Source organism: Drosophila takahashii, unplaced genomic scaffold, assembly GCF_030179915.1.
Source record: "Drosophila takahashii strain IR98-3 E-12201 unplaced genomic scaffold, DtakHiC1v2 scaffold_107, whole genome shotgun sequence".
In the NCBI taxonomy this organism is placed as follows: domain Eukaryota; kingdom Metazoa; phylum Arthropoda; class Insecta; order Diptera; family Drosophilidae; genus Drosophila; species Drosophila takahashii.
Window position 1 is genome coordinate 24,884 of NW_027221622.1, and position 10,935 is coordinate 35,818.

The 10,935-nt window shown below is 34.1% G+C and overlaps 3 non-coding genes across 3 annotated transcripts; all 3 read left to right on the plus strand.

Moving 5' to 3' along the window:
• The first annotated feature begins 2,772 nt into the window (after window positions 1–2,772).
• LOC138914096 (small subunit ribosomal RNA) lies at window positions 2,773–4,767 on the plus strand. The gene has a single exon (XR_011419979.1). It is a non-coding gene; the product is annotated as a small subunit ribosomal RNA (ribosomal RNA).
• Window positions 4,768–5,390: 623 nt separating this feature from the next.
• Window positions 5,391–5,569, plus strand: LOC138914094 (5.8S ribosomal RNA). The gene has a single exon (XR_011419977.1). It is a non-coding gene; the product is annotated as a 5.8S ribosomal RNA (ribosomal RNA).
• Window positions 5,570–5,967: 398 nt separating this feature from the next.
• LOC138914097 (large subunit ribosomal RNA) lies at window positions 5,968–9,924 on the plus strand. Its single transcript, XR_011419980.1, has one exon. It is a non-coding gene; the product is annotated as a large subunit ribosomal RNA (ribosomal RNA).
• Window positions 9,925–10,935: the final 1,011 nt, after the last annotated feature.

Below are 10,935 nucleotides of genomic sequence, written 5' to 3' on the forward strand. Positions count from 1 at the left end.
TGGAAATACCATATTATATGTATAAAGAAAAAAAATGTATAATAAAATATACATTGACATACAAATATGGCTAGTTGTATGGATATGCCGTATTCATTATATGGATACGGCATATAGATTATATAAATATGACCAAAAAATATTTTATATTGATATGGCAAATAAAGAAATTACTTGAATATGGAAATAAAAGAAGTTATATTGATATGGAAGAAAATAATGAGTCATATAGATATGTTGGCATCAGTACGAAATATGCCCAATTTACATACACCGGGGCCGCAGTACGAAAAATACCCAATATTTAGACGTCGTGGCCAAAAACATATATAGGGAGGCAGTGCTCGCCGACCGGCCGTATTGTTCAAAATTTATGTTTATCATATTATTTTGGCAATGCTATATATAAATGATATCTTATACATATAATTCAATTATAGCGATATGGAAATACCATATTATATGTATAAAGAAAAAAAATGTATAATAAAATATACATTGACATACAAATATGGCTAGTTGTATGGATATGCCGTATTCATTATATGGATACGGCATATAGATTATATAAATATGACCAAAAAATATTTTATATTGATATGGCAAATAAAGAAATTACTTGAATATGGAAATAAAAGAAGTTATATTGATATGGAAGAAAATAATGAGTCATATAGATATGTTGGCATCAGTACGAAATATGCCCAATTTACATACACCGGGGCCGCAGTACGAAAAATACCCAATATTTAGACGTCGTGGCCAAAAACATATATAGGGAGGCAGTGCTCGCCGACCGGCCGTATTGTTCAAAATTTATGTTTATCATATTATTTTGGCAATGCTATATATAAATGATATCTTATACATATAATTCAATTATAGCGATATGGAAATACCATATTATATGTATAAAGAAAAAAAATGTATAATAAAATATACATTGACATACAAATATGGCTAGTTGTATGGATATGCCGTATTCATTATATGGATACGGCATATAGATTATATAAATATGACCAAAAAATATTTTATATTGATATGGCAAATAAAGAAATTACTTGAATATGGAAATAAAAGAAGTTATATTGATATGGAAGAAAATAATGAGTCATATAGATATGTTGGCATCAGTACGAAATATGCCCAATTTACATACACCGGGGCCGCAGTACGAAAAATACCCAATATTTAGACGTCGTGGCCAAAAACATATATAGGGAGGCAGTGCTCGCCGACCGGCCGTATTGTTCAAAATTTATGTTTATCATATTATTTTGGCAATGCTATATATAAATGATATCTTATACATATAATTCAATTATAGCGATATGGAAATACCATATTATATGTATAAAGAAAAAAAATGTATAATAAAATATACATTGACATACAAATATGGCTAGTTGTATGGATATGCCGTATTCATTATATGGATACGGCATATAGATTATATGGATATGACCAAAAAATAATTCATAAAGAAATTATATGAATATGGCAGAAATAATTGGTTATATTAATATGATCAAATAATACTTTATATAAAAAAGTGAATATCTTTGGTTGGGTGGCAAAGAGAATTAAATATGCCCGATATATAGACGTCGTGGCCAAAAACTACTATAGGGTGAAGTGCTTGTCTGTTGGTCTATATATATACATATAATATTTTATGCGTACACATTATTATTATAGATAGTTAATATCTATCGTATGGGTGGCAAACGGAATTAAATAATTTCGATATTTAGACGTCGTGGCCAAAAACTACTATAGGATGGTCAGTGGTTGTCCACCAATTAATTATTGAACAAACCATATGAATATCATATGCTGTTGTCAATATAATGTATATCAATAATAATAAAAAATAAGGATGGTACAGTAAGTAGTCCATCTACTATTGAACAAAATATATTATAATATATACTTTTGTTATCAATAGAACAACATATATTAAAATCAAAATATTATCCGTATAAATTTGTTTCTTAAATGAAATTAAGACTTGGCTACGCGGTTAATATTATAAACCCATGATAATAAGGTGAAACAGAGGTCAAGTTTCTATTATATATAGAATAACAAATTGTTTCCGACTTTTATCGTTAATCTTTGGTGGCAGGTATATATGATAATTTATATTAAATTATTATATCCCCTGTCGTTTGGGCACAGAGTATCGCTTGCCGGTACAATGTGTTTACAAAAAGCATTATAATAAAATATAATTGCAATATTAGTGATCAAAATAATTTCATATGCGCTCGGTTTTATATCATATATTACCAGAGAGTTATATGGAAAAGATAAATTTTAAATTTATCATCAAAATGCAAATGATTTAACTCAATATTTATATTGGTTAAACAAAAATTGTACATGTGTGGATACAATAATTATGTATGTTGAACAAAAATGATATTTTAGAATGAAATATGTATATATAATATAATAAAAACTTATAGAAAGAACAATATATATTGAAAATTGTGTTATAAAAAAGTTGTACTTTTTCTTTAACATCAATTATAAACTTGTTATATTAGTGGCGAAACAAGTAAAAATTAAAGAACGTATACGAATGCCATATAAAAATGGCCGTATTCGAATTAAAATAGAATTATTTCACAAAGCAAAAAAAAAATATTGAATTAAAATCAATATTTAAGAAAAACCGAACATATAAAATGGAAATAAAATCTATTATATTTATATTACTAATTTCTATTCAAAAAATATGAATGAAATATGAACGAAAACATTATTCTGGTTGATCCTGCCAGTAGTTATATGCTTGTCTCAAAGATTAAGCCATGCATGTCTAAGTACACACGAATTAAAAGTGAAACCGCAAAAGGCTCATTATATCAGTTATGGTTCCTTAGATCGTTAACAGTTACTTGGATAACTGTGGTAATTCTAGAGCTAATACATGCAATTAAAACATGAACCTTATGGGACATGTGCTTTTATTAGGCTAAAACCAAGCGATCGCAAGATCGTTATATTGGTTGAACTCTAGATAACATGCAGATCGTATGGTCTTGTACCGACGACAGATCTTTCAAATGTCTGCCCTATCAACTTTTGATGGTAGTATCTAGGACTACCATGGTTGCAACGGGTAACGGGGAATCAGGGTTCGATTCCGGAGAGGGAGCCTGAGAAACGGCTACCACATCTAAGGAAGGCAGCAGGCGCGTAAATTACCCACTCCCAGCTCGGGGAGGTAGTGACGAAAAATAACAATACAGGACTCATATCCGAGGCCCTGTAATTGGAATGAGTACACTTTAAATCCTTTAACAAGGACCAATTGGAGGGCAAGTCTGGTGCCAGCAGCCGCGGTAATTCCAGCTCCAATAGCGTATATTAAAGTTGTTGCGGTTAAAACGTTCGTAGTTGAACTTGTGCTTCATACGGGTAGTACAACTTACAATTGTGGTTAGTACTATACCTTTATGTATGTAAGCGTATTACCGGTGGAGTTCTTATATGTGTTTAAATACTTGTATTTTTTCATATGTTCCTCCTATTTAAAAACCTGCATTAGTGCTCTTAAACGAGTGTTATTGTGGGCCGGTACAATTACTTTGAACAAATTAGAGTGCTTAAAGCAGGCTTCAAATGCCTGAATATTCTGTGCATGGGATAATGAAATAAGACCTCTGTTCTGCTTTCATTGGTTTTCAGATCAAGAGGTAATGATTAATAGAAGCAGTTTGGGGGCATTAGTATTACGACGCGAGAGGTGAAATTCTTGGACCGTCGTAAGACTAACTTAAGCGAAAGCATTTGCCAAAGATGTTTTCATTAATCAAGAACGAAAGTTAGAGGTTCGAAGGCGATCAGATACCGCCCTAGTTCTAACCATAAACGATGCCAGCTAGCAATTGGGTGTAGCTACTTTTATGGCTCTCTCAGTCGCTTCCCGGGAAACCAAAGCTTTTGGGCTCCGGGGGAAGTATGGTTGCAAAGCTGAAACTTAAAGGAATTGACGGAAGGGCACCACCAGGAGTGGAGCCTGCGGCTTAATTTGACTCAACACGGGAAAACTTACCAGGTCCGAACATAAGTGTGTAAGACAGATTGATAGCTCTTTCTCGAATCTATGGGTGGTGGTGCATGGCCGTTCTTAGTTCGTGGAGTGATTTGTCTGGTTAATTCCGATAACGAACGAGACTCAAATATATTAAATAGATATCTTCAGGATTATGGTGTTGAAGCTTATATAGCCTTCATTCATGGTGGCAGTAAAATGTTTATTGTGTTTGAATGTGTTTATATAAGTGGAGCCGTACCTGTTGGTTTGTCCCATTATAAGGACACTAGCTTCTTAAATGGACAAATTGCGTCTAGCAATAATGAGATTGAGCAATAACAGGTCTGTGATGCCCTTAGATGTCCTGGGCTGCACGCGCGCTACAATGAAAGTATCAACGTGTATTTCCTAGACCGAGAGGTCCGGGTAAACCGCTGAACCACTTTCATGCTTGGGATTGTGAACTGAAACTGTTCACATGAACTTGGAATTCCCAGTAAGTGTGAGTCATTAACTCGCATTGATTACGTCCCTGCCCTTTGTACACACCGCCCGTCGCTACTACCGATTGAATTATTTAGTGAGGTCTCCGGACGTGATCACTGTGACGCCTTGTGTGTTACGGTTGTTTCGCAAAAGTTGACCGAACTTGATTATTTAGAGGAAGTAAAAGTCGTAACAAGGTTTCCGTAGGTGAACCTGCGGAAGGATCATTATTGTATAATATCCTTACCGTTAATAAAAAAATTTGTTAATACAAATTTAATACAAATTACCAATATATATATATATATACATAATAATTATAATAATAATTATACAAAAAATTTGATCTTAAAAGTAAAAGATCAAATAAATTTCGAACAAGCAAATCGAAATATTGTAATAATATAATATTATTACAAATAAATTAAATAGAAACAAACATAAAATTCGAACAAGCAAATCGAATTATTAATATAATAAAATATATTTTATATATTTATTATAAACTTTTGTGTGTATATGGACCATAATATACACGCGTTGCGAGATGTATTGGCCAACTAATTTGATGATGATCATACATTGGATAATGCAACAACCTAAAATATACAATGTTGTACCTGGTTTCAGGTTAATGTTTTATATAAAATTATCAATATATATTAACAAACAAATGCCATTACAAATAATACTTTGATATATATTGTTTATATAAAACTAAGACATTTCGCAGCATTTATTTTAGGTATATAAATACATTTATTGAAGGAATTGATATATGCCAGTAAAATGGTGTATTTTTAATTTCTTTCAATAAAAACATATTTGACCAAATTTAAAACCAATATTATAAAACTCTAAGCGGTGGATCACTCGGCTCATGGGTCGATGAAGAACGCAGCAAACTGTGCGTCATCGTGTGAACTGCAGGACACATGAACATCGACATTTTGAACGCATATCGCAGTCCATGCTGTTATGTACTTTAATTAATTTTATAGTGCTGCTTGGACTACATATGGTTGAGGGTTGTAAGACTATGCTAATTAAGTTGTTTATACAAATTTTATAATAAAATTTTATAAGCATATGGTATATTATTGGATAAAAATACTTTAATTATTTTATTCATAATATTAACAAATATATGAAAAACATTATCTCACAATAGTAATTAAACTTTGAGAAAAACGAAGAGGAATATTTTCTTTTTCAATCAAATAATACTGAGAAATGTCTAGCATAAAATATTATCTAGAATTGTCTCTTATTAATGATTTGAAATATGAAAAACGTTGACAATATTATTATTCTTCGTTAATTCGTTACAAATAAATGCCATTAATATATATATACGTCAGCTTTAAACGAATTTAATAAAATGTTTTATCATTATATATAAAGAATTAATTGCAAATAAAAGTTATATACAACCTCAACTCATATGGGACTACCCCCTGAATTTAAGCATATTAATTAGGGGAGGAAAAGAAACTAACAAGGATTTTCTTAGTAGCGGCGAGCGAAAAGAAATCAGTTCAGCACTAAGTCACTTTGTCTATATGGCAAATGTGAGATGCAGTGTATGGAGCGTCAATATTCTAGTATGAGAAATTAACGATTTAAGTCCTTCTTAAATGAGGCCATTTACCCATAGAGGGTGCCAGGCCCGTATAACGTTAATGATTACTAGATGATGTTTCCAAAGAGTCGTGTTGCTTGATAGTGCAGCACTAAGTGGGTGGTAAACTCCATCTAAAACTAAATATAACCATGAGACCGATAGTAAACAAGTACCGTGAGGGAAAGTTGAAAAGAACTCTGAATAGAGAGTTAAACAGTACGTGAAACTGCTTAGAGGTTAAGCCCGATGAACCTGAATATCCGTTATGGAAAATTCATCATTAAAATTGTAATATTTAAACAATATTATGATAATAGTGTGCATTTTTTCCATATAAGGACATTGTAATCTATTAGCATACCAAATTTATCATAAAATATAACTTATAGTTTATTCAAATTAAATTGCTTGCATTTTAACACAGAATAAATGTTATTAATTTGATAAAGTGCTGATAGATTTATATGAATACAGTGCGTTAATTTTTCGGAATTATATAATGGCATGATTATCATTGATTTTTGTGTTTATTATATGCACTTGTAGGATTAACAATGCGAAAGATTCAGGATACCTTCGGGACCCGTCTTGAAACACGGACCAAGGAGTCTAACATATGTGCAAGTTATTGGGATATAAACCTAATAGCGTAATTAACTTGACTAATAATGGGATTAGTTTTTTAACTATTTATAGCTAATTAACACAATCCCGGGGCGTTCTATATAGTTATGTATAATGATATTTATATTATTTATGCCTCTAACTGGAACGTACCTTGAGCATATATGCTGTGACCCGAAAGATGGTGAACTATACTTGATCAGGTTGAAGTCAGGGGAAACCCTGATGGAAGACCGAAACAGTTCTGACGTGCAAATCGATTGTCAGAATTGAGTATAGGGGCGAAAGACCAATCGAACCATCTAGTAGCTGGTTCCTTCCGAAGTTTCCCTCAGGATAGCTGGTGCATTTTAATATTATATAAAATAATCTTATCTGGTAAAGCGAATGATTAGAGGCCTTAGGGTCGAAACGATCTTAACCTATTCTCAAACTTTAAATGGGTAAGAACCTTAACTTTCTTGATATGAAGTTTAAGGTTATGATATAATGTGCCCAGTGGGCCACTTTTGGTAAGCAGAACTGGCGCTGTGGGATGAACCAAACGTAATGTTACGGTGCCCAAATTAACAACTCATGCAGATACCATGAAAGGCGTTGGTTGCTTAAAACAGCAGGACGGTGATCATGGAAGTCGAAATCCGCTAAGGAGTGTGTAACAACTCACCTGCCGAAGCAACTAGCCCTTAAAATGGATGGCGCTTAAGTTGTATACCTATACATTACCGCTAAAGTAGATGATTTATATTACTTGTGATATAAATTTTGAAACTTTAGTGAGTAGGAAGGTACAATGGTATGCGTAGAAGTGTTTGGCGTAAGCCTGCATGGAGCTGCCATTGGTACAGATCTTGGTGGTAGTAGCAAATAATCGAATGAGACCTTGGAGGACTGAAGTGGAGAAGGGTTTCGTGTGAACAGTGGTTGATCACGAGTTAGTCGGTCCTAAGTTCAAGGCGAAAGCCGAAAATTTTCAAGTAAAACCAAAAACGCAATATATACAAATCAAGCTAATATAATATACTTGAATAATTTTGAACGAAAGGGAATACGGTTCCAATTCCGTAACCTGTTGAGTATCCGTTTGTTATTAAATATGGGCCTCGTGCTCATCCTGGCAACAGGAACGACCATAAAGAAGCCGTCGAGAGATATCGGAAGAGTTTTCTTTTCTGTTTTATAGCCGTACTACCATGGAAGTCTTTCGCAGAGAGATATGGTAGATGGGCTAGAAGAGCATGACATATACTGTTGTGTCGATATTTTCTCCTCGGACCTTGAAAATTTATGGTGGGGACACGCAAACTTCTCAACAGGCCGTACCAATATCCGCAGCTGGTCTCCAAGGTGAAGAGTCTCTAGTCGATAGAATAATGTAGGTAAGGGAAGTCGGCAAATTAGATCCGTAACTTCGGGATAAGGATTGGCTCTGAAGATTGAGATAGTCGGGCTTGATTGGGAAACAATAACATGGTTTATGTGCTCGTTCTGGGTAAATAGAGTTTCTAGCATTTATGTTAGTTACTTGTTCCCCGGATAGTTAGTTACGTAGCCAATTGTGGAACTTTCTTGCTAAAATTTTTAAGAATACTAATTGGGTCAAACCAATTAGTTCTTATTAATTATAACGATTATCAATTAACAATCAATTCAGAACTGGCACGGACTTGGGGAATCCGACTGTCTAATTAAAACAAAGCATTGTGATGGCCCTAGCGGGTGTTGACACAATGTGATTTCTGCCCAGTGCTCTGAATGTCAAAGTGAAGAAATTCAAGTAAGCGCGGGTCAACGGCGGGAGTAACTATGACTCTCTTAAGGTAGCCAAATGCCTCGTCATCTAATTAGTGACGCGCATGAATGGATTAACGAGATTCCTACTGTCCCTATCTACTATCTAGCGAAACCACAGCCAAGGGAACGGGCTTGGAATAATTAGCGGGGAAAGAAGACCCTTTTGAGCTTGACTCTAATCTGGCAGTGTAAGGAGACATAAGAGGTGTAGAATAAGTGGGAGATATTAGACTTCGGTTTGGTATCGTCAATGAAATACCACTACTCTTATTGTTTCCTTACTTACTTGATTAAATGGAACGTGTATCATTTCCTAGCCATTATACGGATATATTTATTATATCTTATGGTATTGGGTTTTGATGCAAGCTTCTTGATCAAAGTATCACGAGTTTGTTATATAATCGCAAACAAATTCTTTAATAAAACGGTGCATTTATGTATTTTTGATTTGAAAATTTGGTATAACTCCAATTACTCAGGTATGATCCAATTCAAGGACATTGCCAGGTAGGGAGTTTGACTGGGGCGGTACATCTCTCAAATAATAACGGAGGTGTCCCAAGGCCAGCTCAGTGCGGACAGAAACCACACATAGAGCAAAAGGGCAAATGCTGACTTGATCTCGGTGTTCAGTACACACAGGGACAGCAAAAGCTCGGCCTATCGATCCTTTTGGTTTAAAGAGTTTTTAACAAGAGGTGTCAGAAAAGTTACCATAGGGATAACTGGCTTGTGGCGGCCAAGCGTTCATAGCGACGTCGCTTTTTGATCCTTCGATGTCGGCTCTTCCTATCATTGTGAAGCAAAATTCACCAAGCGTTGGATTGTTCACCCATGCAAGGGAACGTGAGCTGGGTTTAGACCGTCGTGAGACAGGTTAGTTTTACCCTACTAATGACAAAACGTTGTTGCGACAGCATTCCTGCGTAGTACGAGAGGAACCGCAGGTACGGACCAATGGCACAATACTTGTTCGAGCGAACAGTGGTATGACGCTACGTCCGTTGGATTATGCCTGAACGCCTCTAAGGTCGTATCCGTGCTGGACTGCAATGATAAATAAGGGGCAATTTGCATTGTATGGCTTCTAAACCATTTAAAGTTTATAATTTACTTTATAAACGACAATGGATGTGATGCCAATGTAATTTGTAACATAGTAAATTGGGAGGATCTTCGATCACCTGATGCCGCGCTAGTTACATATAAAAGCATTATTTAATACAATGACAAAGCCTAGAATCAATTGTAAACGACTTTTGTAACAGGCAAGGTGTTGTAAGTGGTTGAGCAGCTGCCATACTGCGATCCACTGAAGCTTATCCTTTGCTTGATGATTCGATAATAAACATAAATTTAATTGTGTTTATTTTGTTTGGCTTTTTTAAGTCAGAATATATATATATATAAAATATATATATATAAAATAATAATTATATTTAAATAAATTTTATTTAAATATATTTAACAATGGTAGCCATATGTATCGTCATCCTATTAGTGACGCGTATAAAAATATTCTAAGTCCGAACATGCAAATAAGAGACATATGCAAGTATATGTACTTCTTAAGGTAGCCAACTGAATCGTCATCCTATTAGTGACGTGTATACAAATATTCTAAGTCCGAACATACAAGTAAGAGACATATGCAAGTATATGTACCTCTTAAGGTAGCCAACTGAATCGTCATCCTATTAGTGACGTGTATAAAAATATTCTAAGTCCGAACATACAAGTAAGAGACATATGCAAGTATATGTACCTCTTAAGGTAGCCAACTGAATCGTCATCCTATTAGTGACGTGTATAAAAATATTCTAAGTCCGAACATACAAGTAAGAGACATATGCAAGTATATGTACCTCTTAAGGTAGCCAACTGAATCGTCATCCTATTAGTGACGCGTATAAAAATATTCTAAGTCCGAACATGCAAATAAGAGACATATGCAAGTATATGTACCTCTTAAGGTAGCCAACTGAATCGTCATCCTATTAGTGACGTGTATAAAAATATTCTAAGTCCGAACATACAAGTAAGAGACATATGCAAGTATATGTACCTCTTAAGGTAGCCAACTGAATCGTCATCCTATTAGTGACGTGTATAAAAATATTCTAAGTCCGAACATACAAGTAAGAGACATATGCAAGTATATGTACCTCTTAAGGTAGCCAACTGAATCGTCATCCTATTAGTGACGTGTATAAAAATATTCCAAGTCCAAACATGAGTTATATGGATATGAAAATAATATTAAGTTCTAGTATGGATATGAAAAAAAATGAGTTATATGGATATGGGAAAAATAACAAGTTCTAGTATGGATATGAAAAAAATGAGTTATGTG